Genomic DNA, 8,034 nt, shown 5'->3' on the forward strand with positions numbered 1-8,034 from the left:
GAAAGATGCAGAGCTGAAGTGAAGCCTAGACATGATCTGGGCTTACTCTCTGATTTTACACATGAGCAACTGGGGCCTAGAAAGGTGAAGTTCACTGCCCAAGGTTATGGGGCTGATTAGAGTCATTTCCAGGACTGGGATCGTGGAGTTCTGCCTCCCACGTTATCCGTTTTTTTTTGTTTGTTTGTTTTTTGTTTTTTGTTTTTTCCCACCACACTGAAATTTGCTCTTGCCTCATTCTGCACTTATGCCCTTTCTTTCTGCCTCCTCCATGCGCCACCCCCATTGGTCACCTTGGAGGACTTGCCACACAATTCCCGTACTGACTTATTTAGGCTTCTGCTTCTAAGTCTGCGAGTGTGTATGTGGAGTTCGCCAATTGGTGGATTTCTTGATTGGTGGAAACCAAGAACTGAATCAGCAGTGTGGAGCCACCGTTGAAGCAATCACAACATGGAACAGTCAACAACAATATGGCACAGCAGGGTCCGGAAGTTTTGAGCACTCCAGCTTGACAGAGATGTTAAGAACCTGGAGAGCATCCAGGGACAGCACTGAAAACAGTGGGTGGAGTAAGAAAGGAGGATTCTTAGAAGAGATAAAAGGGATTTGTGATTATTTATCTTGGAGAAGAAAAGGCTGAGGGTGGCTTTCCAAAAGAATTTCAAATATAAGGCATCTTTCCCGAGGATGGAATGAGAGCTAAGATAACTGCCACAAGAGCATTTAGGCTACAGAGGTTTTCAACTTCAGCTGCTCATTAGAGTCATCCAAGGAGCTTTTGAAAACAGTCAATGTCCAAGCTGCACTTCACAACAATAAAATCAGATGCTTTAGTGTCGGGAGCCAAGTGTCAGTGATTTTTAAAATGCTTTCCAGGTGCTTTCAATGGGCAAACAAGAACCTGGGCTAAGAGTGAAGACAAAAGCCCCTTACCTGCTAAGGGTTATGTGATTTTGGAGAGGCCCTGAGTGGAGTGTGTGATCTTCCTATTTGGAAATGGTTTAAGTATATAATAGACCTTTAGCTTCTTGGAGTGTAGATAGATATAGATAAACACATCTGTAAATATAGCTGTCTGTATCTACATCTATCTGTCTGTCTATCTCTATACCCCTTAGAGATAGGTTTTGATGTGGTAGCCTTTTTCAGATGCAGTAGTTCTAAATCCTGGTTGTGCATCAAGTTTAATCTTTGTTAGAATCAAGATCATATTTGTGAGAATCAGGGTCAGTATGCATTAAGATCAAATTGTGGAGCTTTAAAAACACAGAGATAGGGGCACCTGGGTGGCGCAGTCGGTTAAGCGTCCGACTTCAGCCAGGTCATGATCTCGCAGTCCATGAGTTCGAGCCCCGCGTCGGGCTCTGGGCTGATGGCTCAGAGCCTGGAGCCTGTTTCCGATTCTGTGTCTCCCTCTCTCTCTGCCCCTCGCCCGTTCATGCTCTGTCTCTCTCTGTCCCAAAAATAAATAAACGTTGAAAAAAAATTTTTTTTTAATAATAAAAAATAAAAAAATAAATAAAAAAAACCCACAGAGATATCAGGGCACCTGGATGGCTCAGTCAGTTGAGTGTTTGACTCTTGATTTTGGCTCAGGTCATTATCCCAGAGTCATGGGATCGAGCCCCACATCAGGCTCTGAGCTGAGCGTGAAACCTGCTTAAGATTCTCTCGCTTTCTCCCTCCCTCTATCCCTCTCCCCTGTTCACACTCTTTCTGTCTTAAAAACAACTGCCCCCCAAAACCAGAGATATCTAGGTTCCACCCCAGAATAGGGAATCAAAATCTCTTAGGCAGGACCCAGACTATAAACTTATATATGTTATATATATAGTTAGCTAGATTTATATATAGTTAGCTAGACTAACTACATCTAGATGTAGTTATATATAGATATATAAATCTAGCTAACTATATATATGTGGTTATTACATATAACTATATTATATATATGGAGTTATATATATGTATATATGTGTATATATATATAGTTAATACATATAACTACATATACATAATGTAGTTATATACAGCTATCTACAAATTTATGTAGCATAGCTCTATGGGTAATTCTGATGTACAGTGTTGGGAATCACTTTCTTTTTTAAAAAAAATGTTTATTTATTTATTTTTGAGACAGAGTGAGCGGGGAGGGGCAGAGAGAGAGAGAGAGAATCCCAAGCAGGCTCTGCACTGTCAGCACAGAGCCCAAAGCAGGGCTCAAACCCACGAACTGTGAGAACATGACCTGAACTGAAGTTGAAAGTCAGTCAACCGACTGAGCCACCCAGGTGCTCTTTGAGGAAAAGTGTTTAACTGGAGAGGAGGAGCATGTTGGAAGGGAGAAGGGAGCAGAGTTGGCAGGGGTTCATGGCCAGATTATCACATGCACAGCCATCCACCTTAGTTTTAAACACTCTACAGAGCAGGCAGCCTCCTGAGCTGCTGAGATCTTAGTGTAAAAAACAAGGGTTAGCGACACCTCAAGGAGGTCATGCTCTCATAATCCTTGCTTTCTTAGTTGCTCCAAGGCCCATGGAAGCAAGGTTTTCTCCAGACTCCATGTTCACGCATTGTGATTTCATATTCAGAAAAATTTACGTATTAATCTGATAGAAGAGTTGAGAGGAGAACGGCCAGATGATGTCTATGTATTCTAGGAAATTTTTCTTTCCTTTTTTTAATGAAAGGAAGAGGAGAAAGATGCAACAAGAGTGAAGAATGTTGGGGTAGGGCTTCCTTCGAAGGCCAGAGAATTCCAGGAAATGGCAAGGGAGAAGCTGTGGCCAAGGCCTTTGAGAGGAAGGTGGGTTTCCTCCTCTCCGCAGAGTTACCAGCTCCCGCGGTGTCATTTCAGCTCTGCGAGGCTCTGCGTGTGGCTACCAGTGAGAAAAGAAGCCCCGTGACAGCTAAGACCTGCATTAGCACTGCCAGAACCTTGACGTGGCTAGGCCTTGACACCCACAGTTGGGCCCCGTGTTCTCCTGTTGAACATAAGGCATTTCCCACATCATCATCAGACAAGGCCACTTTGTGATCATGATGGAAAAGACAAAAATAAGACCACTCTGTGATCATCTCTGAAAAGAGACAAAAACACGAACGTTATCCAAATCACAAAAAATGGCCAAACGTCTCCCTATGCTGGCTACCACGAATGACCACTGCTTCCCTACAAATTCCCATTTTTAGCTTCGCTTCATTCTTCCTGCTTTCTAGATAAAATTTAGCAAGAAATCCGGTCAGAAAATGATCTCTGCTTCCTAATAGCAACCAATCCACAGCAAAGCTCTGCTTCCCGAACCATCCTCAAAATCACCTAACACAAATTCATTTTATAATCAATCCTCTCTAACACCCTCTTACTGAGATCTCCCACAGTCCTGATGGAGCACATTCTCCCTTGTTGCAATGAGTAATCAACCTGTTTCACTACTGGTGTGTGCCTGGTGTCTTTGGCTGGTTGGCATTGCTACAACATAGTTTGGGTGTGGGCCCTATTCTTTTCTAGTTTGGGGGAATAAGGATGGAGGAGACCCATATAGTCACACTCCTTTTTGGGGCCCCTTCTCCCTCTCTGGACTAAGGAAAGAGTCATCAGCAGTGACACATGAGATTATAGGCAGTACCTTGAGTTCTATATCCTCCAGCTAAGTGATCAGTGCAATATATGTTCTTGCCTATCGTAAATAAACTCCTGTGGTGGTATTTAAAAATGGTTAGCCTTGGGGCGCCTGGGTGGTGCAGTCGGCTAAGCGTCCGACATCAGCCAGGTCACGATCTGGCTGTCCGTGAGTTCGAGCCCCGCGTCAGGCTCTGGGCTGATGGCTCGGAGCCTGCAGCCTGTTTCCGATTCTGTGTCTCCCTCTCTCTCTGCCCCTCCCCCGTTCATGCTCTGTCTCTCTCTGTCCCAAAAATAAATAAAAAATGTTGAAAAAAAATTAAAAAAAAAATGGTTAGCCTAAAAGACTGTTCAAAGGTTGAAACTGTCGTTTTAACACGTTGCCACTCTGCCCTCTCTCACCGTAGCTCTGGGCTGTAGTGTCAGTGTGTGGAATCTATGTTGAGAATTTCTCCATTCACTCAGAGCCCCTTATCGCTCACGGTTAATCAGCCAAGAGTTTCCTGCTGAGACTAGTTAGTTACATAAATGTTGCAAACTCTCCTCTCTATTCTGAGAATGAGACAAGAAAATCAGGGGAACAGAGATCAGAAGAAACTGCATACAAGTAGAGAAGGACTACAATTAATTTTCTGGAGTTAAAGAGAAAAGTTATGATTTTCCTTCCTTGGTAGGGAAGGTAGAGTAGTGGAGCAGGATTGTCAACACGTTGGGATAGGAGACAGCCTCTAATTAGATTGTTAAAATATTCTTCAGGTCTGATGAAATTTTCAGTGAAAGCAACAACTTTTCTTGTCATTTCATTATTCACCTCTTTCCTAAGAAAGCTATGTTTAATCCCATGGGCTAGCAACAGCCCAAATAAACACAGTGCTACAGCTGTGCTTGGTAGCCTTTTTCTTGTCTTTTTTTCCCACCCCTCCTGGAGTTAAAGTGTAGCATGGTATTTATAAGTAGTGGACTTTGAAATCTTGCAAGCCTGAGTTCAAATTCTGCCCCACCATTTTCTAGGTACGTGACCTTGGGTAAGTTATTTACTTCTCCCTAAGCCTACGTGTTCTCATTTTTAAGAAGTCGTAATAGCTGTTTCTATCGTGGTGTCTCTCCCCCAAATGTGGGGCAACCCGATGGGTGGAAGCTTGCAGCACGGGAGGTGAAAGAATTCACCCGAGGCAGAACAAGGGAGATAGAAGTTTGTTGAATGCACTGGAAGGGAGCTGCATGCAGGACAGCAGAGCAGAGACTGTTATGAGGCAGGGGTGTGGGCTGTATTTAAAGGGGAGGAGGAGGAGGTGTGGGAATATATGTAATTTTCCTTTTTTGTTACCTGTGTCCGGGTTTATGTAACCCATTGGTCAGCTAGGGATTATGGATACTTTGAGGTGGGTCACCTGATGGCCCTGTCTGTATTCAGCCAAGAGGCTAGGGTCACCTCACTCAGGCTTCCATCGGTCAAGCCTGTTGCCCCAAAGCGGCCTCTACATCTGTTTCATAGGCTTTCTCTGAGGGTAAAATGAGATGGTGCACGAATAGCACTTACACGGTGCCTGGCACACTGGAAGTGCCTGATACAACTAGTAATGGTGATGATTGACATTAATATTCTTTGTCATTAGTTTTATTTCTTTAAGACCTTGGGCTGACAGAAGTTAGGCTATCCCATGTGGAATCGAACACAGCATAGTGAAGAGTCATCAACATTTTCAGTATCACCTGTGTTACCAGGGCTTTTCACAACAGGGTCAATCAAGTACTTGAAAAGCAGTAGTCAGGGAGCAAATGATAGTCTTTGGGAAAAAAACAAACAAACAAGCTTTTTATATAAATTAGTTTTAGACTTAAAGAAACATTGCAAAAATAGTCCGGTTTCCCTTCACCCAGCTCTCCCTAGTGTTAACATCTTACCAAACCGTAGTACGGTTGCCAGAATCGGGGACGTAACATCGGCAGAGCACATTCAAAACTAAGTCCTTCTTCATATGCCACCAGTGTTTACACTAATGTCCCTTTTCTGTTCTAGCATCCTACCTAGGATCCTATGTGGGATCCCAGGTTACATTTAGTTATTATTTCCTTCAGTCTCCTGAGGCCTAAGACAGTTCCTCAGTTTCCTTGTCTTTCGCAACTTCAATGCTTTTAAAGAGTAGTAGTCAGTTATTTTGTCCAGTGTCCCCCACTCTGGGGTTGTCTTATGTTTTCTCGTGACCAGACTCAATCTTTGGTGAGGATACCACAGAAATGTTGTGTTTTTCTTAGTACATCATCTCCTGTGGTTCGTGATGTGCTTATTGATAAGTCTTATTATGGGAGATGTTGACCTTGGTCACTTGGTTATGGTGGTTTCTGTCTGATTTCTCCACCATGAAGTTACTGCCTCTTAGTAGTTAATAAATATCTTGGAGGAGATACTTTGAGACTATGTAAACTCTGTTCCTCCTCAAATTCTCACCCACTAATTTTAGCATTCATTGGTGGATCTTTTCTCCAACAATTATTACAGTGGTATTTGCCTAATGGTGAGTTTCTATTTCTTGCTTTCCTTCTACTTTTATTAATTGGAATTCTACTGTATAGGAGAGCTCTCCTTTCTCCCCCATTTATTTACTTCATTGATTATATACTTATATTAGCATAGACTTGTGAATATATTTTTTCCTTTGGGTTAAAACCCATTATTATCCTTATTCATATTGTTGCTTGAATTGTTCCAGTTTTAAAAAAACATAATTTGTTGTCTAGTTTGTTCACTACTTCCTTTCTTCCCTTTCAGGGTGATATTTGAAGAGATCAAAGAGGTCAAACAGTTCCTCACCCCTGTGGTTAAACAGAACTAACTATGCCTATTAATTTAAAGATTCCCAGAGGAACCCACCACTTCCCTCACCAACCAATTCCAGTGTTGACACTGGAGTTGCTCATAAATATTCTTTCTGAAATGAATCATTCTCCTTCTAAAATTTATTTGCCCTTGTGTCACTCCTAGTAGAGACAAAAAATTGCTGGGGGAGTATATCATGGCATATTGGCATTTAAATACGCCCAGGGTCAATTGGATAGAAGCCAAGACCTCCCAGGCCCACTTTCTCCATCGTTCACTTTATTTCATGCATCCTGTTTGGGGAGCACATCTTCCCATTATCCTCACTAACAGGCCTGAGTGAGTCTTAGAACTTATGCAGACTCTTGAGTGAGAATTCTGGAGTACTGGTTCTAGTGTTACCTTTTCCCAGATTCCCTGACCCAGGAGACAAAAGGATAATGGCAATGTGAAGGAGATGCAAAGCTAGTCCTGCCTGATTTGTGCTTAACCCCAAACAGGGAGTTATGAAGAATTGTCATGAACACTCATTTTCCAGTGGTTTTCAAACTTTTTAAAACTTTGGTCAACCTAAACAAGGCAAATGACCTACAGCATTGGGGCGCCTGGTGACTCGGTTGAGTGTCTGACTCTTGATTTCAGCTCAGATTGTGATACCAGGGTTATGGGATTGAGCCCTGTGTGGGGCTCTGCACGGAGTGTGGGGTTTGCTTAAGATTCTCTCTCTCCCTCTCCATCTGTCCCTCTCCCTTGAGTGTATTCTCTCTTTCTCTCTCTTAAAAAAAAAAAAAAAAGACCTACCACATCAATTCCTACTTTATGGAAAAAAGAGAAATTGAGGGTAACAAAGATTTGGAGAGGAATAAAATAGCAAAAGAGCAATCAAAATGGTAATATGTGGGGCGCCTGGCTGGCTTAGTCAGTGGAGCATGTGACTTTTGATCTCAGGGTTGTAAGTTCAAGCCCCACATTGAGTGTAGAGATTATTTAAAAATAAAATTTAAAAAAATGGTAATATGCAAGTGGTTATGTAAAAACAATAGGATCAACCAGCAAAACAAAACATTCCTTAACATGAGAGCAGCAACTCAAAACTAGCTCAGCCTGATCTTAATGATGCCCTGATCCCTGACAGTCTTTCCTGGAAACTGGGAATGCCAATTTTTGCACATAGAGGACACAGGAGGGGCTGTGCAACATTGCTAAAGGCTGTATGGTATCTTTATATATGTGATGTGTATATATATATATATATATATATATATATGTATGTATCTGAGGCCTCAGTAAACTCAAGTTATCTGGACTTTTTTTTTTTTTCTTTTAATTTAGAGAGAGTGTGAGTGAGGGAGAGAGGCAGAGGGAGAGAGAGAATCTTCAGCAGGCTCCACGCTCAGCCCATGTGGGGTTGGACTCTCTGGGACCATGACCTGAGCTGAAATCAAGAGTCAGACGCTCAACCCACTGAGCCACCCAGGCGCCCCTATCTGGTCATTTTTGAATACAAATACCAGAGTTTCCAACTTAACAGTTCAGTTACAAGGTCATTAGTAAGTACCACTCAATGGTAAATAAAAATAGAAGTTAACAG

Source organism: Prionailurus bengalensis, chromosome B4, assembly GCF_016509475.1.
Source record: "Prionailurus bengalensis isolate Pbe53 chromosome B4, Fcat_Pben_1.1_paternal_pri, whole genome shotgun sequence".
Lineage (NCBI taxonomy): Eukaryota > Metazoa > Chordata > Mammalia > Carnivora > Felidae > Prionailurus > Prionailurus bengalensis.